Genomic DNA, 27,474 nt, shown 5'->3' with positions numbered 1-27,474 from the left:
GGCAGATTACAAGGCATGAGGCAGACAATCACCAAAGAGAGGCACCTCTGTCGCATCCCTTCGATTCACAGGTGGGAGAGCGGAGCAGTGCAGTAGAAAACAAAGCAAAGCAAAGTCGTGCTTAGGTAGTTGGTTGCACTCCGGCTTGAAGCAGTGAGCATTCTTTTGAAGTATGTATGTGTGTGGTAAGTGGCAATTCGCTGAAGGCAGAGCTCTTAATATGACGAGCAGTTTGCAGCTGAACATGTTGCAGCTGAGGCACAGGACAGTGCCTTCGCCGTTTTGCTTGAACACTTGCATCTGTGTGTCAGCAGGGAGTGCCTTTGAGCAGCAATGCATGAAAAGAGGCAGCACTTTCTTTCAGACAAAGCCTCAGGCAATAGAATCATCTGTCCATCAGTCAGACAGGCCTCTTGCTTGCTCCCTCACGCTCGTGGCGGCTGCGACGTTACGCTCAACTCGCTTCCCTTCCGCAGGCTCGAGCTCTTCTTGGCGTCTTTCACCATATCCGTGGCTTCCAGTCCTGCCCTTGCTCGCTTGCTATTGCTCAGTAACGTCGATTGGAGCAAAGCATGAAAAGTGTTCAGGGAGCAGGCCAACCTGAAGCAGGAGATTTCTGCTGGTCGTGGAAGCGAGGAGGCAAGTGATAAGGGGCGAGTCAGATGCAAACTGGGAGCTAATACCAGATGTGAATGGGGAATTTGCTCAAATGGGAGAGCGCTTACTTTGCATGTGTGAGGCAGTGGGATCAATGCCTGCATTCTCCACTGTTCTTTTGGCTCAGTTAATAGTTCAGACACAAGAGTTGTGTCAGGTGTGGGTGAGCCCATCTGCTTCTGAAGGTCACCGCAGGCTGAGGGACATCAAATCCTTTGGTGTGCTGTCGCAGCAAAACTTCTCGATTTTTGCATGCATGCAGCTGAAATGGAAAGAAAGAAAAACATCTTTACAAGTATCAATGCCTTTTCTAAGGATTGAATTCAGGACCTTCAGATTATGAGACTGACGTGCTGCCTACTGCACTAAGAAGGTACTTCCCAGTTTAAGAGCTGGACAGTTTGACCAAATATGTTCGCTTACGTGGCAAAGATTGAAAAAATACTCGAGCCAGGTAGAAGTCGAACCTACAATCTTCTGATCTGTAGTCAGACGCGTTATCCATTGCGCCACTGGCCCAGTCTGTGAAAAATAGCTGCGACATCAGCAGGTGCACAGGACGGGCAGATTACAAGGCATGAGGCAGACAATCACCAAAGAGAGGCACCTCTGTCGCATCCCTTCGATTCACAGGTGGGAGAGCGGAGCAGTGCAGTAGAAAACAAAGCAAAGCAAAGTCGTGCTTAGGTAGTTGGTTGCACTCCGGCTTGAAGCAGTGAGCATTCTTTTGAAGTATGTATGTGTGTGGTAAGTGGCAATTCGTTGAAGGCAGAGCTCTTAATATGACGAGCAGTTTACAGCTGAACATGTTGCAGCTGAGGCACAGGACAGTGCCTTCGCCGTTTTGCTTGAACACTTGCATCTGTGTGTCAGCAGGGAGTGCCTTTGAGCAGCAATGCATGAAAAGAGGCAGCACTTTCTTTCAGGCAAAGCCTCAGGCAATAGAATCATCTGTCCATCAGTCAGACAGGCCTCTCGCTTGCTCCCTCACGCTCGTGGCGGCTGCGACGTTACGCTGAACTCGCTTCCCTTCCGCAGGCTCGAGCTCTTCTTGGCGTCTTTCACCATATCCGTGGCTTCCAGTCCTGCCCTTGCTCGCTTGCTATTGCTCAGTAACGTCGATTGGAGCAAAGCATGAAAAGTGTTCAGGGAGCAGGCCAACCTGAAGCAGGAGATTTCTGCTGGTCGTGGAAGCGAGCAGGCAAGTGATAAGGGGCGAGTCAGATGCAAACTGGGAGCTAATACCAGATGTGAATGGGGAATTTGCTCAAATGGGAGAGCGCTTACTTTGCATGTGTGAGGCAGTGGGATCAATGCCTGCATTCTCCACTGTTCTTTTGGCTCAGTTAATAGTTCAGACACAAGAGTTGTGTCAGGTGTGGGTGAGCCCATCTGCTTCTGAAGGTCACCGCAGGCTGAGGGACATCAAATCCTTTGGTGTGCTGTCGCAGCAAAACTTCTCGATTTTTGCATGCATGCAGCTGAAATGGAAAGAAGGAAAAACATCTTTACAAGTATCAATGCCTTTTCTAAGGATTGAATTCAGGACCTTCAGATTATGAGACTGACGTGCTGCCTACTGCACTAAGAAGGTACTTCCCAGTTTAAGAGCTGGACAGTTTGACCAAATATGTTCGCTTACGTGGCATCCAAAGCCATAATGCAAAGATTGCAAAAATACTCGAGCCAGGTAGGAGTCGAACCTACAATCTTCTGATCCGTAGTCAGACGCGTTATCCATTGCGCCACTGGCCCACTCTGTGAAAAATAGCTGCGACATCAGCAGGTGCACAGGACGGGCAGATTACAAGGCATGAGGCAGACAATCACCAAAGAGAGGCACCTCTGTCGCATCCCTTCGATTCACAGGTGGGAGAGCGGAGCAGTGCAGTAGAAAACAAAGCAAAGCAAAGTCGTGCTTAGGTAGTTGGTTGCACTCCGGCTTGAAGCAGTGAGCATTCTTTTGAAGTATGTATGTGTGTGGTAACGGGATCGATGCCTGCATTCTCCACGCTGCTTTTGGCTCAGGGCAATTCTCCAGAAAGAAACGTGATCTCACGTGTCACTCACTGAGTTCACGGCAGATGGGCCAAAGCTCAGCAAACCATTTTCTGCCATGTCATAAGCAAGACTTCTTGATTTTTGCAAAGATGGATATATGAGGTGAGAGAAGCCAAAAGAATTTGCACAGTACATTCAAAAGCAGTTCAGTATGTTTAGCTGCGGTCAGCAATCCCATACATTACATTTGGGTGCTGACGGCAGTTCCGTTCTATACATTTCCTTGCTTTTCAGATCAAGTACAATACGGGATACCTTGTAGTACATTCAACAAAATTACATTACATGTGTCACTATACAGTACACGGAATGGGTGACGGTACGTTTACATTTTTTTCTTTTCAACGTGCATTACGAAACAGACCTTACATTGTACATGGCACTACATAGGTGTTTGCAGATCATGGTGCTCCATGTACACGAAAAAGAAGTTGTAAGTACAGCCCGAGGGGAGTTGTGTACTGATTCCTGCCCCCGGGTTTACCGTGGCAGAAGGCCTTTAAACTGTGGCCCTTCCCCACCGTGCCTTTGCGGCGACTGTACCAATTTTAAGTGCGTCCCTCAGCACGTAATCCTGGATCTTGGATTGCGCCAGTCTGCAACACGCAGACGTGGGCAGCAACACTTCAAAGCACTCAGCACTCCCTTTCAGGCAAAACAAGTTGGCTATCAGTCAGACAGCGCTCTCGCCTGCTCCCTCACACACAGGGCGGCCGCTACTTGCCGGTCACCTCGCTTCCCTTCCGCGGTCTCGAGCTCTTCTCGGCTTCTTTCTTCGTTACTGTGGCTTCGCGTCCTGCTGTTGCTCGCTCGCTGCTGCTCCGCAATGTCGATTGGATACAAGGAGTGGGCTAGTCCTCAAATAGGATTTCTCTGATGGTCGTGGAGCAGCTTGGAGACGAGTGCGAAAAGGCGACTGAGAAGCAAACGAGGGCAACCTGCAAGAAGCTGCTGGGGAATTAGCTCAAATGGTAGAGCGCTCGCTTAGCATGTGAGAGGTAGCGGGATCGATGCCCGCATTCTCCACTCTGCTTTTGGCTCAGGGCAATTCTCCAGAAAGAAACGTGGTCTCACGTGTCACTGAGTTCACGCCAGATGGGTCAAAGCACAGCAAACTTTTTTCTGCCATGTCATAAGCAAGACTTCTTGATTTTTGCAAAGGTGGATATATGAAGTGAAAGAAGCTAAAAGAACGACTTTTTAGCACTGATTCCTTTTCTGAGCATTTAACTCAGGACCTTCGATTGAGCAGACTGATACATACGCTGCCTGCTGCACGAAGAAGGCACTTGCCATGCAAGCCGCCAGGCAGCACGACCAAGTAGGGCAGCTTGCAAGGTCTTTAAATTCATAATGCACAGCTTGCAAAAAATCTGCGAGCCTGATAAGAAGTCAAAGCTACACTCTTGTGATTGTTAGTCACACGCGTTTTCCAGGCTGTAAAGAGTAGCTGGCGGTTCACAGTCTCACAGCGCTGCAGCATGGGCTGGTACTGAAGACGCACAGGCCACTCCATGAGGCCAGATGCGTCAACATGCGCTGGGAAAACAATCATCACACAGAAGCATCTTTCCTTTGATAGCTCAGTTGGTAGAGCAGAGAACTGTAGTAGCAATATGCAGCAAGATTATCCTTAGGTTGCTGGTTCAATTCCGGCTCGAAGGAGCTGGTGTTCTTTTGGATTAAGCAGCAATTCACTCAAACCAGCTCTCTTCACTTTATGATGCATCATGTTGCCCTGAAGACGCAGGACACCACTTTTCTCGTCTCAAACCTTAATGCACTCTGCATCCACCTTCACACAGCTGTTATGCTTGAGCATTTGTGTCTGCTCACCAGCAGAGAGTGCCATTGAGCAGCAACACTTCAAAGCACTCAGCACTCCCTTTCAGGCAAAACAAGTTGGCTATCAGTCAGACAGCGCTCTCGCCTGCTCCCTCACACACAGGGCGGCCGCTACTTGCCGGTCACCTCGCTTCCCTTTCGCGGTCTCGTGCTCTTCTCGGCTTCTTTCTTCGTTACTGTGGCTTCCCGTCCTGCTGTTGCTCGCTCGATGCTGCTCCGCAATGTCGATTGGATACAATGCATTGAAGGAGTGGGCCAATCCTCAAATAGGTTTTCTCTGATGGTCGTGGAGCAGCTTGGAGACGAGTGCGAAAAGGCGACTGAGAAGCAAACGAGGCTCAACTGCAAGAAGCTACTGGGGAATTAGCTCAAATGGTAGAGCGCTTGCTTCGCATGTGAGAGGTAGCGGGATCGATGCCCGCATTCTCCACTCTGCTTTTGGCTCAGGGCAATTCTCCAGAAAGAAACGTGATCTCACGTGTCACTCACTGAGTTCACGGCAGATGGGCCAAAGCCCAGCAAACCATTTTCTGCCATGTCAGAAGCAAGACTTCTTGATTTTTGCAAAGATGGATATATGAAGTGAAAGAAGCTAAAAGAACGACTTTTTAGCATTGATTCCTTTTCTGAGCATTTAACTCAGGACCTTCGATTGAGCAGACTGATACATACGCTGCCTGCTGCACGAAGAAGGCACTTGCCATGCAAGCCGCCAGGCAGCACGACCAAGTAGGGCAGCTTGCAAGGTCTTTAAATTCATAATGCACAGCTTGCAAAAAATCTGCGAGCCTGATAAGAAGTCAAAGCTACACTCTTGTGATTGTTAGTCACACGCGTTTTCCAGGCTGTAAAGAGTAGCTGGCGGTTCACAGTCTCACAGCGCTGCAGCATGGGCTGGTACTGAAGACGCACAGGCCACTCCATGAGGCCAGATGCGTCAACATGCGCTGGGAAAACAATCATCACACAGAAGCATCTTTGCAGCTTTCCTTTGATAGCTCAGTTGGTAGAGCAGAGGACTGTAGTAGCAATATGCAGCAAGATTATCCTTAGGTTGCTGGTTCAATTCCGGCTCGAAGGAGCTGGTGTTCTTTTGGATTAAGCAGCAATTCACTCAAACCAGCTCTCTTCACTTTATGATGCATCATGTTGCCCTGAAGACGCAGGACACCACTTTTCTCGTCTCAAACCTTAATGCACTCTGCATCCACCTTCACACAGCTGTTATGCTTGAGCATTTGTGTCTGCTCACCAGCAGAGAGTGCCATTGAGCAGCAACACTTCAAAGCACTCAGCACTCCCTTTCAGGCAAAACAAGTTGGCTATCAGTCAGACAGCGCTCTCGCCTGCTCCCTCACACACAGGGCGGCCGCTACTTGCCGGTCACCTCGCTTCCCTTCCGTGGTCTCGTGCTCTTCTCGGCTTCTTTCTTCGTTACTGTGGCTTCCCGTCCTGCTGTTGCTCGCTCGATGCTGCTCCGCAATGTCGATTGGATACAATGCATTGAAGGAGTGGGCCAATCCTCAAATAGGTTTTCTCTGATGGTCGTGGAGCAGCTTGGAGACGAGTGCGAAAAGGCGACTGAGAAGCAAACGAGGCTCAACTGCAAGAAGCTACTGGGGAATTAGCTCAAATGGTAGAGCGCTTGCTTCGCATGTGAGAGGTAGCGGGATCGATGCCCGCATTCTCCACTCTGCTTTTGGCTCAGGGCAATTCTCCAGAAAGAAACGTGATCTCACGTGTCACTCACTGAGTTCACGGCAGATGGGCCAAAGCCCAGCAAACCATTTTCTGCCATGTCAGAAGCAAGACTTCTTGATTTTTGCAAAGATGGATATATGAGGTGAGAGAAGCCAAAAGAATTTGTACAGTACATTCAAAAGCAGTTCAGTATGTTTAGCTGCGGTCAGCAATCCCATACATTACATTTGGGTGCTGACGGCAGTTCCGTTCTATACATTTCCTTGCTTTTCAGATCAAGTACAATACGGGATACCTTGTAGTACATTCAACAAAATTACATTACATGTGTCACTATACAGTACACGGAATGGGTGACGGTACGTTTACATTTTTTTCTTTTCAACGTGCATTACGAAACAGACCTTACATTGTACATGGCACTACATAGGTGTTTGCAGATCATGGTGCTCCATGTACACGAAAAAGAAGTTGCAAGTACAGCCCGAGGGGAGTTGTGTACTGATTCCTGCCCCCGGGTTTACCGTGGCAGAAGGCCTTTAAACTGTGGCCCTTCCCCACCGTGCCTTTGCGGCGACTGTACCAATTTTAAGTGCGTCCCTCAGCACGTAATCCTGGATCTTGGATTGCGCCAGTCTGCAACACGCAGACGTGGGCAGCAACACTTCAAAGCACTCAGCACTCCCTTTCAGGCAAAACAAGTTGGCTATCAGTCAGACAGCGCTCTCGCCTGCTCCCTCACACACAGGGCGGCCGCTACTTGCCGGTCACCTCGCTTCCCTTCCGTGGTCTCGTGCTCTTCTCGGCTTCTTTCTTCGTTACTGTGGCTTCCCGTCCTGCTGTTGCTCGCTCGATGCTGCTCCGCAATGTCGATTGGATACAATGCATTGAAGGAGTGGGCCAATCCTCAAATAGGTTTTCTCTGATGGTCGTGGAGCAGCTTGGAGACGAGTGCGAAAAGGCGACTGAGAAGCAAACGAGGCTCAACTGCAAGAAGCTACTGGGGAATTAGCTCAAATGGTAGAGCGCTTGCTTCGCATGTGAGAGGTAGCGGGATCGATGCCCGCATTCTCCACTCTGCTTTTGGCTCAGGGCAATTCTCCAGAAAGAAACGTGATCTCACGTGTCACTCACTGAGTTCACGGCAGATGGGCCAAAGCCCAGCAAACCATTTTCTGCCATGTCAGAAGCAAGACTTCTTGATTTTTGCAAAGATGGATATATGAGGTGAGAGAAGCCAAAAGAATTTGTACAGTACATTCAAAAGCAGTTCAGTATGTTTAGCTGCGGTCAGCAATCCCATACATTACATTTGGGTGCTGACGGCAGTTCCGTTCTATACATTTCCTTGCTTTTCAGATCAAGTACAATACGGGATACCTTGTAGTACATTCAACAAAATTACATTACATGTGTCACTATACAGTACACGGAATGGGTGACGGTACGTTTACATTTTTTTCTTTTCAACGTGCATTACGAAACAGACCTTACATTGTACATGGCACTACATAGGTGTTTGCAGATCATGGTGCTCCATGTACACGAAAAAGAAGTTGCAAGTACAGCCCGAGGGGAGTTGTGTACTGATTCCTGCCCCCGGGTTTACCGTGGCAGAAGGCCTTTAAACTGTGGCCCTTCCCCACCGTGCCTTTGCGGCGACTGTACCAATTTTAAGTGCGTCCCTCAGCACGTAATCCTGGATCTTGGATTGCGCCAGTCTGCAACACGCAGACGTGGGCAGCAACACTTCAAAGCACTCAGCACTCCCTTTCAGGCAAAACAAGTTGGCTATCAGTCAGACAGCGCTCTCGCCTGCTCCCTCACACACAGGGCGGCCGCTACTTGCCGGTCACCTCGCTTCCCTTTCGCGGTCTCGTGCTCTTCTCGGCTTCTTTCTTCGTTACTGTGGCTTCGCGTCCTGCTGTTGCTCGCTCGCTGCTGCTCCGCAATGTCGATTGGATACAAGGAGTGGGCTCGTCCTCAAATAGGTTTTCTCTGATGGTCGTGGAGCAGCTTGGAGACGAGTGCGAAAAGGCGACTGAGAAGCAAACGAGGGCAACCTGCAAGAAGCTGCTGGGGAATTAGCTCAAATGGTAGAGCGCTCGCTTAGCATGTGAGAGGTAGCGGGATCGATGCCCGCATTCTCCACTCTGCTTTTGGCTCAGGGCAATTCTCCAGAAAGAAACGTGGTCTCACGTGTCACTGAGTTCACGCCAGATGGGTCAAAGCACAGCAAACTTTTTTCTGCCATGTCATAAGCAAGACTTCTTGATTTTTGCAAAGGTGGATATATGAAGTGAAAGAAGCTAAAAGAACGACTTTTTAGCACTGATTCCTTTTCTGAGCATTTAACTCAGGACCTTCGATTGAGCAGACTGATACATACGCTGCCTGCTGCACGAAGAAGGCACTTGCCATGCAAGCCGCCAGGCAGCACGACCAAGTAGGGCAGCTTGCAAGGTCTTTAAATTCATAATGCACAGCTTGCAAAAAATCTGCGAGCCTGATAAGAAGTCAAAGCTACACTCTTGTGATTGTTAGTCACACGCGTTTTCCAGGCTGTACAGAGTAGCTGGCGGTTCACAGTCTCACAGCGCTGCAGCATTGGCTGGTACTGAAGACGCACAGGCCACTCCATGAGGCCAGATGCGTCAACATGCGCTGGGAAAACAATCATCACACAGAAGCATCTTTGCAGCTTTCCTTTGATAGCTCAGTTGGTAGAGCAGAGGACTGTAGTAGCAATATGCAGCAAGATTATCCTTAGGTTGCTGGTTCAATTCCGGCTCGAAGGAGCTGGTGTTCTTTTGGATTAAGCAGCAATTCACTCAAACCAGCTCTCTTCACTTTATGATGCATCATGTTGCCCTGAAGACGCAGGACACCACTTTTCTCGTCTCAAACCTTAATGCACTCTGCATCCACCTTCACACAGCTGTTATGCTTGAGCATTTGTGTCTGCTCACCAGCAGAGAGTGCCATTGAGCAGCAACACTTCAAAGCACTCAGCACTCCCTTTCAGGCAAAACAAGTTGGCTATCAGTCAGACAGCGCTCTCGCCTGCTCCCTCACACACAGGGCGGCCGCTACTTGCCGGTCACCTCGCTTCCCTTCCGTGGTCTCGTGCTCTTCTCGGCTTCTTTCTTCGTTACTGTGGCTTCCCGTCCTGCTGTTGCTCGCTCGATGCTGCTCCGCAATGTCGATTGGATACAATGCATTGAAGGAGTGGGCCAATCCTCAAATAGGTTTTCTCTGATGGTCGTGGAGCAGCTTGGAGACGAGTGCGAAAAGGCGACTGAGAAGCAAACGAGGCTCAACTGCAAGAAGCTACTGGGGAATTAGCTCAAATGGTAGAGCGCTTGCTTCGCATGTGAGAGGTAGCGGGATCGATGCCCGCATTCTCCACTCTGCTTTTGGCTCAGGGCAATTCTCCAGAAAGAAACGTGATCTCACGTGTCACTCACTGAGTTCACGGCAGATGGGCCAAAGCCCAGCAAACCATTTTCTGCCATGTCAGAAGCAAGACTTCTTGATTTTTGCAAAGATGGATATATGAGGTGAGAGAAGCCAAAAGAATTTGTACAGTACATTCAAAAGCAGTTCAGTATGTTTAGCTGCGGTCAGCAATCCCATACATTACATTTGGGTGCTGACGGCAGTTCCGTTCTATACATTTCCTTGCTTTTCAGATCAAGTACAATACGGGATACCTTGTAGTACATTCAACAAAATTACATTACATGTGTCACTATACAGTACACGGAATGGGTGACGGTACGTTTACATTTTTTTCTTTTCAACGTGCATTACGAAACAGACCTTACATTGTACATGGCACTACATAGGTGTTTGCAGATCATGGTGCTCCATGTACACGAAAAAGAAGTTGCAAGTACAGCCCGAGGGGAGTTGTGTACTGATTCCTGCCCCCGGGTTTACCGTGGCAGAAGGCCTTTAAACTGTGGCCCTTCCCCACCGTGCCTTTGCGGCGACTGTACCAATTTTAAGTGCGTCCCTCAGCACGTAATCCTGGATCTTGGATTGCGCCAGTCTGCAACACGCAGACGTGGGCAGCAACACTTCAAAGCACTCAGCACTCCCTTTCAGGCAAAACAAGTTGGCTATCAGTCAGACAGCGCTCTCGCCTGCTCCCTCACACACAGGGCGGCCGCTACTTGCCGGTCACCTCGCTTCCCTTCCGTGGTCTCGTGCTCTTCTCGGCTTCTTTCTTCGTTACTGTGGCTTCCCGTCCTGCTGTTGCTCGCTCGATGCTGCTCCGCAATGTCGATTGGATACAATGCATTGAAGGAGTGGGCCAATCCTCAAATAGGTTTTCTCTGATGGTCGTGGAGCAGCTTGGAGACGAGTGCGAAAAGGCGACTGAGAAGCAAACGAGGCTCAACTGCAAGAAGCTACTGGGGAATTAGCTCAAATGGTAGAGCGCTTGCTTCGCATGTGAGAGGTAGCGGGATCGATGCCCGCATTCTCCACTCTGCTTTTGGCTCAGGGCAATTCTCCAGAAAGAAACGTGATCTCACGTGTCACTCACTGAGTTCACGGCAGATGGGCCAAAGCCCAGCAAACCATTTTCTGCCATGTCAGAAGCAAGACTTCTTGATTTTTGCAAAGATGGATATATGAGGTGAGAGAAGCCAAAAGAATTTGTACAGTACATTCAAAAGCAGTTCAGTATGTTTAGCTGCGGTCAGCAATCCCATACATTACATTTGGGTGCTGACGGCAGTTCCGTTCTATACATTTCCTTGCTTTTCAGATCAAGTACAATACGGGATACCTTGTAGTACATTCAACAAAATTACATTACATGTGTCACTATACAGTACACGGAATGGGTGACGGTACGTTTACATTTTTTTCTTTTCAACGTGCATTACGAAACAGACCTTACATTGTACATGGCACTACATAGGTGTTTGCAGATCATGGTGCTCCATGTACACGAAAAAGAAGTTGCAAGTACAGCCCGAGGGGAGTTGTGTACTGATTCCTGCCCCCGGGTTTACCGTGGCAGAAGGCCTTTAAACTGTGGCCCTTCCCCACCGTGCCTTTGCGGCGACTGTACCAATTTTAAGTGCGTCCCTCAGCACGTAATCCTGGATCTTGGATTGCGCCAGTCTGCAACACGCAGACGTGGGCAGCAACACTTCAAAGCACTCAGCACTCCCTTTCAGGCAAAACAAGTTGGCTATCAGTCAGACAGCGCTCTCGCCTGCTCCCTCACACACAGGGCGGCCGCTACTTGCCGGTCACCTCGCTTCCCTTTCGCGGTCTCGTGCTCTTCTCGGCTTCTTTCTTCGTTACTGTGGCTTCGCGTCCTGCTGTTGCTCGCTCGCTGCTGCTCCGCAATGTCGATTGGATACAAGGAGTGGGCTCGTCCTCAAATAGGTTTTCTCTGATGGTCGTGGAGCAGCTTGGAGACGAGTGCGAAAAGGCGACTGAGAAGCAAACGAGGGCAACCTGCAAGAAGCTGCTGGGGAATTAGCTCAAATGGTAGAGCGCTCGCTTAGCATGTGAGAGGTAGCGGGATCGATGCCCGCATTCTCCACTCTGCTTTTGGCTCAGGGCAATTCTCCAGAAAGAAACGTGGTCTCACGTGTCACTGAGTTCACGCCAGATGGGTCAAAGCACAGCAAACTTTTTTCTGCCATGTCATAAGCAAGACTTCTTGATTTTTGCAAAGGTGGATATATGAAGTGAAAGAAGCTAAAAGAACGACTTTTTAGCACTGATTCCTTTTCTGAGCATTTAACTCAGGACCTTCGATTGAGCAGACTGATACATACGCTGCCTGCTGCACGAAGAAGGCACTTGCCATGCAAGCCGCCAGGCAGCACGACCAAGTAGGGCAGCTTGCAAGGTCTTTAAATTCATAATGCACAGCTTGCAAAATATCTGCGAGCCTGATAAGAAGTCAAAGCTACACTCTTGTGATTGTTAGTCACACGCGTTTTCCAGGCTGTACAGAGTAGCTGGCGGTTCACAGTCTCACAGCGCTGCAGCATTGGCTGGTACTGAAGACGCACAGGCCACTCCATGAGGCCAGATGCGTCAACATGCGCTGGGAAAACAATCATCACACAGAAGCATCTTTGCAGCTTTCCTTTGATAGCTCAGTTGGTAGAGCAGAGGACTGTAGTAGCAATATGCAGCAAGATTATCCTTAGGTTGCTGGTTCAATTCCGGCTCGAAGGAGCTGGTGTTCTTTTGGATTAAGCAGCAATTCACTCAAACCAGCTCTCTTCACTTTATGATGCATCATGTTGCCCTGAAGACGCAGGACACCACTTTTCTCGTCTCAAACCTTAATGCACTCTGCATCCACCTTCACACAGCTGTTATGCTTGAGCATTTGTGTCTGCTCACCAGCAGAGAGTGCCATTGAGCAGCAACACTTCAAAGCACTCAGCACTCCCTTTCAGGCAAAACAAGTTGGCTATCAGTCAGACAGCGCTCTCGCCTGCTCCCTCACACACAGGGCGGCCGCTACTTGCCGGTCACCTCGCTTCCCTTCCGTGGTCTCGTGCTCTTCTCGGCTTCTTTCTTCGTTACTGTGGCTTCCCGTCCTGCTGTTGCTCGCTCGATGCTGCTCCGCAATGTCGATTGGATACAATGCATTGAAGGAGTGGGCCAATCCTCAAATAGGTTTTCTCTGATGGTCGTGGAGCAGCTTGGAGACGAGTGCGAAAAGGCGACTGAGAAGCAAACGAGGCTCAACTGCAAGAAGCTACTGGGGAATTAGCTCAAATGGTAGAGCGCTTGCTTCGCATGTGAGAGGTAGCGGGATCGATGCCCGCATTCTCCACTCTGCTTTTGGCTCAGGGCAATTCTCCAGAAAGAAACGTGATCTCACGTGTCACTCACTGAGTTCACGGCAGATGGGCCAAAGCCCAGCAAACCATTTTCTGCCATGTCAGAAGCAAGACTTCTTGATTTTTGCAAAGATGGATATATGAGGTGAGAGAAGCCAAAAGAATTTGTACAGTACATTCAAAAGCAGTTCAGTATGTTTAGCTGCGGTCAGCAATCCCATACATTACATTTGGGTGCTGACGGCAGTTCCGTTCTATACATTTCCTTGCTTTTCAGATCAAGTACAATACGGGATACCTTGTAGTACATTCAACAAAATTACATTACATGTGTCACTATACAGTACACGGAATGGGTGACGGTACGTTTACATTTTTTTCTTTTCAACGTGCATTACGAAACAGACCTTACATTGTACATGGCACTACATAGGTGTTTGCAGATCATGGTGCTCCATGTACACGAAAAAGAAGTTGCAAGTACAGCCCGAGGGGAGTTGTGTACTGATTCCTGCCCCCGGGTTTACCGTGGCAGAAGGCCTTTAAACTGTGGCCCTTCCCCACCGTGCCTTTGCGGCGACTGTACCAATTTTAAGTGCGTCCCTCAGCACGTAATCCTGGATCTTGGATTGCGCCAGTCTGCAACACGCAGACGTGGGCAGCAACACTTCAAAGCACTCAGCACTCCCTTTCAGGCAAAACAAGTTGGCTATCAGTCAGACAGCGCTCTCGCCTGCTCCCTCACACACAGGGCGGCCGCTACTTGCCGGTCACCTCGCTTCCCTTCCGTGGTCTCGTGCTCTTCTCGGCTTCTTTCTTCGTTACTGTGGCTTCCCGTCCTGCTGTTGCTCGCTCGATGCTGCTCCGCAATGTCGATTGGATACAATGCATTGAAGGAGTGGGCCAATCCTCAAATAGGTTTTCTCTGATGGTCGTGGAGCAGCTTGGAGACGAGTGCGAAAAGGCGACTGAGAAGCAAACGAGGCTCAACTGCAAGAAGCTACTGGGGAATTAGCTCAAATGGTAGAGCGCTTGCTTCGCATGTGAGAGGTAGCGGGATCGATGCCCGCATTCTCCACTCTGCTTTTGGCTCAGGGCAATTCTCCAGAAAGAAACGTGATCTCACGTGTCACTCACTGAGTTCACGGCAGATGGGCCAAAGCCCAGCAAACCATTTTCTGCCATGTCAGAAGCAAGACTTCTTGATTTTTGCAAAGATGGATATATGAGGTGAGAGAAGCCAAAAGAATTTGTACAGTACATTCAAAAGCAGTTCAGTATGTTTAGCTGCGGTCAGCAATCCCATACATTACATTTGGGTGCTGACGGCAGTTCCGTTCTATACATTTCCTTGCTTTTCAGATCAAGTACAATACGGGATACCTTGTAGTACATTCAACAAAATTACATTACATGTGTCACTATACAGTACACGGAATGGGTGACGGTACGTTTACATTTTTTTCTTTTCAACGTGCATTACGAAACAGACCTTACATTGTACATGGCACTACATAGGTGTTTGCAGATCATGGTGCTCCATGTACACGAAAAAGAAGTTGCAAGTACAGCCCGAGGGGAGTTGTGTACTGATTCCTGCCCCCGGGTTTACCGTGGCAGAAGGCCTTTAAACTGTGGCCCTTCCCCACCGTGCCTTTGCGGCGACTGTACCAATTTTAAGTGCGTCCCTCAGCACGTAATCCTGGATCTTGGATTGCGCCAGTCTGCAACACGCAGACGTGGGCAGCAACACTTCAAAGCACTCAGCACTCCCTTTCAGGCAAAACAAGTTGGCTATCAGTCAGACAGCGCTCTCGCCTGCTCCCTCACACACAGGGCGGCCGCTACTTGCCGGTCACCTCGCTTCCCTTTCGCGGTCTCGTGCTCTTCTCGGCTTCTTTCTTCGTTACTGTGGCTTCGCGTCCTGCTGTTGCTCGCTCGCTGCTGCTCCGCAATGTCGATTGGATACAAGGAGTGGGCTCGTCCTCAAATAGGTTTTCTCTGATGGTCGTGGAGCAGCTTGGAGACGAGTGCGAAAAGGCGACTGAGAAGCAAACGAGGGCAACCTGCAAGAAGCTGCTGGGGAATTAGCTCAAATGGTAGAGCGCTCGCTTAGCATGTGAGAGGTAGCGGGATCGATGCCCGCATTCTCCACTCTGCTTTTGGCTCAGGGCAATTCTCCAGAAAGAAACGTGGTCTCACGTGTCACTGAGTTCACGCCAGATGGGTCAAAGCACAGCAAACTTTTTTCTGCCATGTCATAAGCAAGACTTCTTGATTTTTGCAAAGGTGGATATATGAAGTGAAAGAAGCTAAAAGAACGACTTTTTAGCACTGATTCCTTTTCTGAGCATTTAACTCAGGACCTTCGATTGAGCAGACTGATACATACGCTGCCTGCTGCACGAAGAAGGCACTTGCCATGCAAGCCGCCAGGCAGCACGACCAAGTAGGGCAGCTTGCAAGGTCTTTAAATTCATAATGCACAGCTTGCAAAATATCTGCGAGCCTGATAAGAAGTCAAAGCTACACTCTTGTGATTGTTAGTCACACGCGTTTTCCAGGCTGTACAGAGTAGCTGGCGGTTCACAGTCTCACAGCGCTGCAGCATTGGCTGGTACTGAAGACGCACAGGCCACTCCATGAGGCCAGATGCGTCAACATGCGCTGGGAAAACAATCATCACACAGAAGCATCTTTGCAGCTTTCCTTTGATAGCTCAGTTGGTAGAGCAGAGGACTGTAGTAGCAATATGCAGCAAGATTATCCTTAGGTTGCTGGTTCAATTCCGGCTCGAAGGAGCTGGTGTTCTTTTGGATTAAGCAGCAATTCACTCAAACCAGCTCTCTTCACTTTATGATGCATCATGTTGCCCTGAAGACGCAGGACACCACTTTTCTCGTCTCAAACCTTAATGCACTCTGCATCCACCTTCACACAGCTGTTATGCTTGAGCATTTGTGTCTGCTCACCAGCAGAGAGTGCCATTGAGCAGCAACACTTCAAAGCACTCAGCACTCCCTTTCAGGCAAAACAAGTTGGCTATCAGTCAGACAGCGCTCTCGCCTGCTCCCTCACACACAGGGCGGCCGCTACTTGCCGGTCACCTCGCTTCCCTTCCGTGGTCTCGTGCTCTTCTCGGCTTCTTTCTTCGTTACTGTGGCTTCCCGTCCTGCTGTTGCTCGCTCGATGCTGCTCCGCAATGTCGATTGGATACAATGCATTGAAGGAGTGGGCCAATCCTCAAATAGGTTTTCTCTGATGGTCGTGGAGCAGCTTGGAGACGAGTGCGAAAAGGCGACTGAGAAGCAAACGAGGCTCAACTGCAAGAAGCTACTGGGGAATTAGCTCAAATGGTAGAGCGCTTGCTTCGCATGTGAGAGGTAGCGGGATCGATGCCCGCATTCTCCACTCTGCTTTTGGCTCAGGGCAATTCTCCAGAAAGAAACGTGATCTCACGTGTCACTCACTGAGTTCACGGCAGATGGGCCAAAGCCCAGCAAACCATTTTCTGCCATGTCAGAAGCAAGACTTCTTGATTTTTGCAAAGATGGATATATGAGGTGAGAGAAGCCAAAAGAATTTGTACAGTACATTCAAAAGCAGTTCAGTATGTTTAGCTGCGGTCAGCAATCCCATACATTACATTTGGGTGCTGACGGCAGTTCCGTTCTATACATTTCCTTGCTTTTCAGATCAAGTACAATACGGGATACCTTGTAGTACATTCAACAAAATTACATTACATGTGTCACTATACAGTACACGGAATGGGTGACGGTACGTTTACATTTTTTTCTTTTCAACGTGCATTACGAAACAGACCTTACATTGTACATGGCACTACATAGGTGTTTGCAGATCATGGTGCTCCATGTACACGAAAAAGAAGTTGCAAGTACAGCCCGAGGGGAGTTGTGTACTGATTCCTGCCCCCGGGTTTACCGTGGCAGAAGGCCTTTAAACTGTGGCCCTTCCCCACCGTGCCTTTGCGGCGACTGTACCAATTTTAAGTGCGTCCCTCAGCACGTAATCCTGGATCTTGGATTGCGCCAGTCTGCAACACGCAGACGTGGGCAGCAACACTTCAAAGCACTCAGCACTCCCTTTCAGGCAAAACAAGTTGGCTATCAGTCAGACAGCGCTCTCGCCTGCTCCCTCACACACAGGGCGGCCGCTACTTGCCGGTCACCTCGCTTCCCTTTCGCGGTCTCGTGCTCTTCTCGGCTTCTTTCTTCGTTACTGTGGCTTCGCGTCCTGCTGTTGCTCGCTCGCTGCTGCTCCGCAATGTCGATTGGATACAAGGAGTGGGCTCGTCCTCAAATAGGTTTTCTCTGATGGTCGTGGAGCAGCTTGGAGACGAGTGCGAAAAGGCGACTGAGAAGCAAACGAGGGCAACCTGCAAGAAGCTGCTGGGGAATTAGCTCAAATGGTAGAGCGCTCGCTTAGCATGTGAGAGGTAGCGGGATCGATGCCCGCATTCTCCACTCTGCTTTTGGCTCAGGGCAATTCTCCAGAAAGAAACGTGGTCTCACGTGTCACTGAGTTCACGCCAGATGGGTCAAAGCACAGCAAACTTTTTTCTGCCATGTCATAAGCAAGACTTCTTGATTTTTGCAAAGGTGGATATATGAAGTGAAAGAAGCTAAAAGAACGACTTTTTAGCACTGATTCCTTTTCTGAGCATTTAACTCAGGACCTTCGATTGAGCAGACTGATACATACGCTGCCTGCTGCACGAAGAAGGCACTTGCCATGCAAGCCGCCAGGCAGCACGACCAAGTAGGGCAGCTTGCAAGGTCTTTAAATTCATAATGCACAGCTTGCAAAATATCTGCGAGCCTGATAAGAAGTCAAAGCTACACTCTTGTGATTGTTAGTCACACGCGTTTTCCAGGCTGTACAGAGTAGCTGGCGGTTCACAGTCTCACAGCGCTGCAGCATTGGCTGGTACTGAAGACGCACAGGCCACTCCATGAGGCCAGATGCGTCAACATGCGCTGGGAAAACAATCATCACACAGAAGCATCTTTGCAGCTTTCCTTTGATAGCTCAGTTGGTAGAGCAGAGGACTGTAGTAGCAATATGCAGCAAGATTATCCTTAGGTTGCTGGTTCAATTCCGGCTCGAAGGAGCTGGTGTTCTTTTGGATTAAGCAGCAATTCACTCAAACCAGCTCTCTTCACTTTATGATGCATCATGTTGCCCTGAAGACGCAGGACACCACTTTTCTCGTCTCAAACCTTAATGCACTCTGCATCCACCTTCACACAGCTGTTATGCTTGAGCATTTGTGTCTGCTCACCAGCAGAGAGTGCCATTGAGCAGCAACACTTCAAAGCACTCAGCACTCCCTTTCAGGCAAAACAAGTTGGCTATCAGTCAGACAGCGCTCTCGCCTGCTCCCTCACACACAGGGCGGCCGCTACTTGCCGGTCACCTCGCTTCCCTTCCGTGGTCTCGTGCTCTTCTCGGCTTCTTTCTTCGTTACTGTGGCTTCCCGTCCTGCTGTTGCTCGCTCGATGCTGCTCCGCAATGTCGATTGGATACAATGCATTGAAGGAGTGGGCCAATCCTCAAATAGGTTTTCTCTGATGGTCGTGGAGCAGCTTGGAGACGAGTGCGAAAAGGCGACTGAGAAGCAAACGAGGCTCAACTGCAAGAAGCTACTGGGGAATTAGCTCAAATGGTAGAGCGCTTGCTTCGCATGTGAGAGGTAGCGGGATCGATGCCCGCATTCTCCACTCTGCTTTTGGCTCAGGGCAATTCTCCAGAAAGAAACGTGATCTCACGTGTCACTCACTGAGTTCACGGCAGATGGGCCAAAGCCCAGCAAACCATTTTCTGCCATGTCAGAAGCAAGACTTCTTGATTTTTGCAAAGATGGATATATGAGGTGAGAGAAGCCAAAAGAATTTGTACAGTACATTCAAAAGCAGTTCAGTATGTTTAGCTGCGGTCAGCAATCCCATACATTACATTTGGGTGCTGACGGCAGTTCCGTTCTATACATTTCCTTGCTTTTCAGATCAAGTACAATACGGGATACCTTGTAGTACATTCAACAAAATTACATTACATGTGTCACTATACAGTACACGGAATGGGTGACGGTACGTTTACATTTTTTTCTTTTCAACGTGCATTACGAAACAGACCTTACATTGTACATGGCACTACATAGGTGTTTGCAGATCATGGTGCTCCATGTACACGAAAAAGAAGTTGCAAGTACAGCCCGAGGGGAGTTGTGTACTGATTCCTGCCCCCGGGTTTACCGTGGCAGAAGGCCTTTAAACTGTGGCCCTTCCCCACCGTGCCTTTGCGGCGACTGTACCAATTTTAAGTGCGTCCCTCAGCACGTAATCCTGGATCTTGGATTGCGCCAGTCTGCAACACGCAGACGTGGGCAGCAACACTTCAAAGCACTCAGCACTCCCTTTCAGGCAAAACAAGTTGGCTATCAGTCAGACAGCGCTCTCGCCTGCTCCCTCACACACAGGGCGGCCGCTACTTGCCGGTCACCTCGCTTCCCTTCCGTGGTCTCGTGCTCTTCTCGGCTTCTTTCTTCGTTACTGTGGCTTCCCGTCCTGCTGTTGCTCGCTCGATGCTGCTCCGCAATGTCGATTGGATACAATGCATTGAAGGAGTGGGCCAATCCTCAAATAGGTTTTCTCTGATGGTCGTGGAGCAGCTTGGAGACGAGTGCGAAAAGGCGACTGAGAAGCAAACGAGGCTCAACTGCAAGAAGCTACTGGGGAATTAGCTCAAATGGTAGAGCGCTTGCTTCGCATGTGAGAGGTAGCGGGATCGATGCCCGCATTCTCCACTCTGCTTTTGGCTCAGGGCAATTCTCCAGAAAGAAACGTGATCTCACGTGTCACTCACTGAGTTCACGGCAGATGGGCCAAAGCCCAGCAAACCATTTTCTGCCATGTCAGAAGCAAGACTTCTTGATTTTTGCAAAGATGGATATATGAGGTGAGAGAAGCCAAAAGAATTTGTACAGTACATTCAAAAGCAGTTCAGTATGTTTAGCTGCGGTCAGCAATCCCATACATTACATTTGGGTGCTGACGGCAGTTCCGTTCTATACATTTCCTTGCTTTTCAGATCAAGTACAATACGGGATACCTTGTAGTACATTCAACAAAATTACATTACATGTGTCACTATACAGTACACGGAATGGGTGACGGTACGTTTACATTTTTTTCTTTTCAACGTGCATTACGAAACAGACCTTACATTGTACATGGCACTACATAGGTGTTTGCAGATCATGGTGCTCCATGTACACGAAAAAGAAGTTGCAAGTACAGCCCGAGGGGAGTTGTGTACTGATTCCTGCCCCCGGGTTTACCGTGGCAGAAGGCCTTTAAACTGTGGCCCTTCCCCACCGTGCCTTTGCGGCGACTGTACCAATTTTAAGTGCGTCCCTCAGCACGTAATCCTGGATCTTGGATTGCGCCAGTCTGCAACACGCAGACGTGGGCAGCAACACTTCAAAGCACTCAGCACTCCCTTTCAGGCAAAACAAGTTGGCTATCAGTCAGACAGCGCTCTCGCCTGCTCCCTCACACACAGGGCGGCCGCTACTTGCCGGTCACCTCGCTTCCCTTTCGCGGTCTCGTGCTCTTCTCGGCTTCTTTCTTCGTTACTGTGGCTTCGCGTCCTGCTGTTGCTCGCTCGCTGCTGCTCCGCAATGTCGATTGGATACAAGGAGTGGGCTCGTCCTCAAATAGGTTTTCTCTGATGGTCGTGGAGCAGCTTGGAGACGAGTGCGAAAAGGCGACTGAGAAGCAAACGAGGGCAACCTGCAAGAAGCTGCTGGGGAATTAGCTCAAATGGTAGAGCGCTCGCTTAGCATGTGAGAGGTAGCGGGATCGATGCCCGCATTCTCCACTCTGCTTTTGGCTCAGGGCAATTCTCCAGAAAGAAACGTGGTCTCACGTGTCACTGAGTTCACGCCAGATGGGTCAAAGCACAGCAAACTTTTTTCTGCCATGTCATAAGCAAGACTTCTTGATTTTTGCAAAGGTGGATATATGAAGTGAAAGAAGCTAAAAGAACGACTTTTTAGCACTGATTCCTTTTCTGAGCATTTAACTCAGGACCTTCGATTGAGCAGACTGATACATACGCTGCCTGCTGCACGAAGAAGGCACTTGCCATGCAAGCCGCCAGGCAGCACGACCAAGTAGGGCAGCTTGCAAGGTCTTTAAATTCATAATGCACAGCTTGCAAAATATCTGCGAGCCTGATAAGAAGTCAAAGCTACACTCTTGTGATTGTTAGTCACACGCGTTTTCCAGGCTGTACAGAGTAGCTGGCGGTTCACAGTCTCACAGCGCTGCAGCATTGGCTGGTACTGAAGACGCACAGGCCACTCCATGAGGCCAGATGCGTCAACATGCGCTGGGAAAACAATCATCACACAGAAGCATCTTTGCAGCTTTCCTTTGATAGCTCAGTTGGTAGAGCAGAGGACTGTAGTAGCAATATGCAGCAAGATTATCCTTAGGTTGCTGGTTCAATTCCGGCTCGAAGGAGCTGGTGTTCTTTTGGATTAAGCAGCAATTCACTCAAACCAGCTCTCTTCACTTTATGATGCATCATGTTGCCCTGAAGACGCAGGACACCACTTTTCTCGTCTCAAACCTTAATGCACTCTGCATCCACCTTCACACAGCTGTTATGCTTGAGCATTTGTGTCTGCTCACCAGCAGAGAGTGCCATTGAGCAGCAACACTTCAAAGCACTCAGCACTCCCTTTCAGGCAAAACAAGTTGGCTATCAGTCAGACAGCGCTCTCGCCTGCTCCCTCACACACAGGGCGGCCGCTACTTGCCGGTCACCTCGCTTCCCTTCCGTGGTCTCGTGCTCTTCTCGGCTTCTTTCTTCGTTACTGTGGCTTCCCGTCCTGCTGTTGCTCGCTCGATGCTGCTCCGCAATGTCGATTGGATACAATGCATTGAAGGAGTGGGCCAATCCTCAAATAGGTTTTCTCTGATGGTCGTGGAGCAGCTTGGAGACGAGTGCGAAAAGGCGACTGAGAAGCAAACGAGGCTCAACTGCAAGAAGCTACTGGGGAATTAGCTCAAATGGTAGAGCGCTTGCTTCGCATGTGAGAGGTAGCGGGATCGATGCCCGCATTCTCCACTCTGCTTTTGGCTCAGGGCAATTCTCCAGAAAGAAACGTGATCTCACGTGTCACTCACTGAGTTCACGGCAGATGGGCCAAAGCCCAGCAAACCATTTTCTGCCATGTCAGAAGCAAGACTTCTTGATTTTTGCAAAGATGGATATATGAGGTGAGAGAAGCCAAAAGAATTTGTACAGTACATTCAAAAGCAGTTCAGTATGTTTAGCTGCGGTCAGCAATCCCATACATTACATTTGGGTGCTGACGGCAGTTCCGTTCTATACATTTCCTTGCTTTTCAGATCAAGTACAATACGGGATACCTTGTAGTACATTCAACAAAATTACATTACATGTGTCACTATACAGTACACGGAATGGGTGACGGTACGTTTACATTTTTTTCTTTTCAACGTGCATTACGAAACAGACCTTACATTGTACATGGCACTACATAGGTGTTTGCAGATCATGGTGCTCCATGTACACGAAAAAGAAGTTGCAAGTACAGCCCGAGGGGAGTTGTGTACTGATTCCTGCCCCCGGGTTTACCGTGGCAGAAGGCCTTTAAACTGTGGCCCTTCCCCACCGTGCCTTTGCGGCGACTGTACCAATTTTAAGTGCGTCCCTCAGCACGTAATCCTGGATCTTGGATTGCGCCAGTCTGCAACACGCAGACGTGGGCAGCAACACTTCAAAGCACTCAGCACTCCCTTTCAGGCAAAACAAGTTGGCTATCAGTCAGACAGCGCTCTCGCCTGCTCCCTCACACACAGGGCGGCCGCTACTTGCCGGTCACCTCGCTTCCCTTCCGTGGTCTCGTGCTCTTCTCGGCTTCTTTCTTCGTTACTGTGGCTTCCCGTCCTGCTGTTGCTCGCTCGATGCTGCTCCGCAATGTCGATTGGATACAATGCATTGAAGGAGTGGGCCAATCCTCAAATAGGTTTTCTCTGATGGTCGTGGAGCAGCTTGGAGACGAGTGCGAAAAGGCGACTGAGAAGCAAACGAGGCTCAACTGCAAGAAGCTACTGGGGAATTAGCTCAAATGGTAGAGCGCTTGCTTCGCATGTGAGAGGTAGCGGGATCGATGCCCGCATTCTCCACTCTGCTTTTGGCTCAGGGCAATTCTCCAGAAAGAAACGTGATCTCACGTGTCACTCACTGAGTTCACGGCAGATGGGCCAAAGCCCAGCAAACCATTTTCTGCCATGTCAGAAGCAAGACTTCTTGATTTTTGCAAAGATGGATATATGAGGTGAGAGAAGCCAAAAGAATTTGTACAGTACATTCAAAAGCAGTTCAGTATGTTTAGCTGCGGTCAGCAATCCCATACATTACATTTGGGTGCTGACGGCAGTTCCGTTCTATACATTTCCTTGCTTTTCAGATCAAGTACAATACGGGATACCTTGTAGTACATTCAACAAAATTACATTACATGTGTCACTATACAGTACACGGAATGGGTGACGGTACGTTTACATTTTTTTCTTTTCAACGTGCATTACGAAACAGACCTTACATTGTACATGGCACTACATAGGTGTTTGCAGATCATGGTGCTCCATGTACACGAAAAAGAAGTTGCAAGTACAGCCCGAGGGGAGTTGTGTACTGATTCCTGCCCCCGGGTTTACCGTGGCAGAAGGCCTTTAAACTGTGGCCCTTCCCCACCGTGCCTTTGCGGCGACTGTACCAATTTTAAGTGCGTCCCTCAGCACGTAATCCTGGATCTTGGATTGCGCCAGTCTGCAACACGCAGACGTGGGCAGCAACACTTCAAAGCACTCAGCACTCCCTTTCAGGCAAAACAAGTTGGCTATCAGTCAGACAGCGCTCTCGCCTGCTCCCTCACACACAGGGCGGCCGCTACTTGCCGGTCACCTCGCTTCCCTTTCGCGGTCTCGTGCTCTTCTCGGCTTCTTTCTTCGTTACTGTGGCTTCGCGTCCTGCTGTTGCTCGCTCGCTGCTGCTCCGCAATGTCGATTGGATACAAGGAGTGGGCTCGTCCTCAAATAGGTTTTCTCTGATGGTCGTGGAGCAGCTTGGAGACGAGTGCGAAAAGGCGACTGAGAAGCAAACGAGGGCAACCTGCAAGAAGCTGCTGGGGAATTAGCTCAAATGGTAGAGCGCTCGCTTAGCATGTGAGAGGTAGCGGGATCGATGCCCGCATTCTCCACTCTGCTTTTGGCTCAGGGCAATTCTCCAGAAAGAAACGTGGTCTCACGTGTCACTGAGTTCACGCCAGATGGGTCAAAGCACAGCAAACTTTTTTCTGCCATGTCATAAGCAAGACTTCTTGATTTTTGCAAAGGTGGATATATGAAGTGAAAGAAGCTAAAAGAACGACTTTTTAGCACTGATTCCTTTTCTGAGCATTTAACTCAGGACCTTCGATTGAGCAGACTGATACATACGCTGCCTGCTGCACGAAGAAGGCACTTGCCATGCAAGCCGCCAGGCAGCACGACCAAGTAGGGCAGCTTGCAAGGTCTTTAAATTCATAATGCACAGCTTGCAAAATATCTGCGAGCCTGATAAGAAGTCAAAGCTACACTCTTGTGATTGTTAGTCACACGCGTTTTCCAGGCTGTACAGAGTAGCTGGCGGTTCACAGTCTCACAGCGCTGCAGCATTGGCTGGTACTGAAGACGCACAGGCCACTCCATGAGGCCAGATGCGTCAACATGCGCTGGGAAAACAATCATCACACAGAAGCATCTTTGCAGCTTTCCTTTGATAGCTCAGTTGGTAGAGCAGAGGACTGTAGTAGCAATATGCAGCAAGATTATCCTTAGGTTGCTGGTTCAATTCCGGCTCGAAGGAGCTGGTGTTCTTTTGGATTAAGCAGCAATTCACTCAAACCAGCTCTCTTCACTTTATGATGCATCATGTTGCCCTGAAGACGCAGGACACCACTTTTCTCGTCTCAAACCTTAATGCACTCTGCATCCACCTTCACACAGCTGTTATGCTTGAGCATTTGTGTCTGCTCACCAGCAGAGAGTGCCATTGAGCAGCAACACTTCAAAGCACTCAGCACTCCCTTTCAGGCAAAACAAGTTGGCTATCAGTCAGACAGCGCTCTCGCCTGCTCCCTCACACACAGGGCGGCCGCTACTTGCCGGTCACCTCGCTTCCCTTCCGTGGTCTCGTGCTCTTCTCGGCTTCTTTCTTCGTTACTGTGGCTTCCCGTCCTGCTGTTGCTCGCTCGATGCTGCTCCGCAATGTCGATTGGATACAATGCATTGAAGGAGTGGGCCAATCCTCAAATAGGTTTTCTCTGATGGTCGTGGAGCAGCTTGGAGACGAGTGCGAAAAGGCGACTGAGAAGCAAACGAGGCTCAACTGCAAGAAGCTACTGGGGAATTAGCTCAAATGGTAGAGCGCTTGCTTCGCATGTGAGAGGTAGCGGGATCGATGCCCGCATTCTCCACTCTGCTTTTGGCTCAGGGCAATTCTCCAGAAAGAAACGTGATCTCACGTGTCACTCACTGAGTTCACGGCAGATGGGCCAAAGCCCAGCAAACCATTTTCTGCCATGTCAGAAGCAAGACTTCTTGATTTTTGCAAAGATGGATATATGAGGTGAGAGAAGCCAAAAGAATTTGTACAGTACATTCAAAAGCAGTTCAGTATGTTTAGCTGCGGTCAGCAATCCCATACATTACATTTGGGTGCTGACGGCAGTTCCGTTCTATACATTTCCTTGCTTTTCAGATCAAGTACAATACGGGATACCTTGTAGTACATTCAACAAAATTACATTACATGTGTCACTATACAGTACACGGAATGGGTGACGGTACGTTTACATTTTTTTCTTTTCAACGTGCATTACGAAACAGACCTTACATTGTACATGGCACTACATAGGTGTTTGCAGATCATGGTGCTCCATGTACACGAAAAAGAAGTTGCAAGTACAGCCCGAGGGGAGTTGTGTACTGATTCCTGCCCCCGGGTTTACCGTGGCAGAAGGCCTTTAAACTGTGGCCCTTCCCCACCGTGCCTTTGCGGCGACTGTACCAATTTTAAGTGCGTCCCTCAGCACGTAATCCTGGATCTTGGATTGCGCCAGTCTGCAACACGCAGACGTGGGCAGCAACACTTCAAAGCACTCAGCACTCCCTTTCAGGCAAAACAAGTTGGCTATCAGTCAGACAGCGCTCTCGCCTGCTCCCTCACACACAGGGCGGCCGCTACTTGCCGGTCACCTCGCTTCCCTTTCGCGGTCTCGTGCTCTTCTCGGCTTCTTTCTTCGTTACTGTGGCTTCGCGTCCTGCTGTTGCTCGCTCGCTGCTGCTCCGCAATGTCGATTGGATACAAGGAGTGGGCTAGTCCTCAAATAGGTTTTCTCTGATGGTCGTGGAGCAGCTTGGAGACGAGTGCGAAAAGGCGACTGAGAATAAACGAGGGCAACCTGCAAGAAGCTGCTGGGGAATTAGCTCAAATGGTAGAGCGCTCGCTTAGCATGTGAGAGGTAGCGGGATCGATGCCCGCATTCTCCACTCTGCTTTTGGCTCAGGGCAATTCTCCAGAAAGAAACGTGGTCTCACGTGTCACTGAGTTCACGCCAGATGGGTCAAAGCACAGCAAACTTTTTTCTGCCATGTCATAAGCAAGACTTCTTGATTTTTGCAAAGGTGGATATATGAAGTGAAAGAAGCTAAAAGAACGACTTTTTAGCATTGATTCCTTTTCTGAGCATTTAACTCAGGACCTTCGATTGAGCAGACTGATACATACGCTGCCTGCTGCACGAAGAAGGCACTTGCCATGCAAGCCGCCAGGCAGCACGACCAAGTAGGGCAGCTTGCAAGGTCTTTAAATTCATAATGCACAGCTTGCAAAAAATCTGCGAGCCTGATAAGAAGTCAAAGCTACACTCTTGTGATTGTTAGTCACACGCGTTTTCCAGGCTGTAAAGAGTAGCTGGCGGTTCACAGTCTCACAGCGCTGCAGCATGGGCTGGTACTGAAGACGCACAGGCCACTCCATGAGGCCAGATGCGTCAACATGCGCTGGGAAAACAATCATCACACAGAAGCATCTTTGCAGCTTTCCTTTGATAGCTCAGTTGGTAGAGCAGAGGACTGTAGTAGCAATATGCAGCAAGATTATCCTTAGGTTGCTGGTTCAATTCCGGCTCGAAGGAGCTGGTGTTCTTTTGGATTAAGCAGCAATTCACTCAAACCAGCTCTCTTCACTTTATGATGCATCATGTTGCCCT

At 49.4% G+C, this 27,474-nt stretch overlaps 11 non-coding genes across 11 annotated transcripts; 9 read left to right on the top strand and 2 right to left on the bottom strand.

Annotated features, from left to right (window-relative positions):
* Positions 1–1,103: 1,103 nt before the first annotated feature.
* On the bottom strand, positions 1,104–1,176 carry trnac-aca (transfer RNA cysteine (anticodon ACA)). Its single transcript has one exon. It is a non-coding gene; the product is annotated as a tRNA-Cys (tRNA).
* A 1,163-nt stretch (positions 1,177–2,339) lies between these two features.
* On the bottom strand, positions 2,340–2,412 carry trnar-acg (transfer RNA arginine (anticodon ACG)). Its single transcript has one exon. It is a non-coding gene; the product is annotated as a tRNA-Arg (tRNA).
* Positions 2,413–4,290: 1,878 nt separating this feature from the next.
* Positions 4,291–4,383, top strand: trnay-gua (transfer RNA tyrosine (anticodon GUA)). The gene is made up of 2 exons: positions 4,291–4,327; positions 4,348–4,383. It is a non-coding gene; the product is annotated as a tRNA-Tyr (tRNA).
* A 1,168-nt stretch (positions 4,384–5,551) lies between these two features.
* trnay-gua (transfer RNA tyrosine (anticodon GUA)) lies at positions 5,552–5,644 on the top strand. The gene is made up of 2 exons: positions 5,552–5,588; positions 5,609–5,644. It is a non-coding gene; the product is annotated as a tRNA-Tyr (tRNA).
* Positions 5,645–8,969: 3,325 nt separating this feature from the next.
* Positions 8,970–9,062, top strand: trnay-gua (transfer RNA tyrosine (anticodon GUA)). Its single transcript has 2 exons — positions 8,970–9,006; positions 9,027–9,062. It is a non-coding gene; the product is annotated as a tRNA-Tyr (tRNA).
* Positions 9,063–12,387: 3,325 nt separating this feature from the next.
* On the top strand, positions 12,388–12,480 carry trnay-gua (transfer RNA tyrosine (anticodon GUA)). Its single transcript has 2 exons — positions 12,388–12,424; positions 12,445–12,480. It is a non-coding gene; the product is annotated as a tRNA-Tyr (tRNA).
* A 3,325-nt stretch (positions 12,481–15,805) lies between these two features.
* Positions 15,806–15,898, top strand: trnay-gua (transfer RNA tyrosine (anticodon GUA)). The gene is made up of 2 exons: positions 15,806–15,842; positions 15,863–15,898. It is a non-coding gene; the product is annotated as a tRNA-Tyr (tRNA).
* Positions 15,899–18,138: 2,240 nt separating this feature from the next.
* On the top strand, positions 18,139–18,231 carry trnay-gua (transfer RNA tyrosine (anticodon GUA)). Its single transcript has 2 exons — positions 18,139–18,175; positions 18,196–18,231. It is a non-coding gene; the product is annotated as a tRNA-Tyr (tRNA).
* Positions 18,232–21,556: 3,325 nt separating this feature from the next.
* Positions 21,557–21,649, top strand: trnay-gua (transfer RNA tyrosine (anticodon GUA)). Its single transcript has 2 exons — positions 21,557–21,593; positions 21,614–21,649. It is a non-coding gene; the product is annotated as a tRNA-Tyr (tRNA).
* A 3,325-nt stretch (positions 21,650–24,974) lies between these two features.
* Positions 24,975–25,067, top strand: trnay-gua (transfer RNA tyrosine (anticodon GUA)). The gene is made up of 2 exons: positions 24,975–25,011; positions 25,032–25,067. It is a non-coding gene; the product is annotated as a tRNA-Tyr (tRNA).
* A 2,239-nt stretch (positions 25,068–27,306) lies between these two features.
* On the top strand, positions 27,307–27,399 carry trnay-gua (transfer RNA tyrosine (anticodon GUA)). The gene is made up of 2 exons: positions 27,307–27,343; positions 27,364–27,399. It is a non-coding gene; the product is annotated as a tRNA-Tyr (tRNA).
* Positions 27,400–27,474: the final 75 nt, after the last annotated feature.

This window comes from Pristiophorus japonicus, chromosome 1 (genome assembly GCF_044704955.1).
Source record: "Pristiophorus japonicus isolate sPriJap1 chromosome 1, sPriJap1.hap1, whole genome shotgun sequence".
NCBI lineage: Eukaryota > Metazoa > Chordata > Chondrichthyes > Pristiophoridae > Pristiophorus > Pristiophorus japonicus.
The sequence above is the reverse complement of the archived record's forward strand: the minus strand, read 5'-3'. Positions and strand labels throughout refer to the sequence as shown.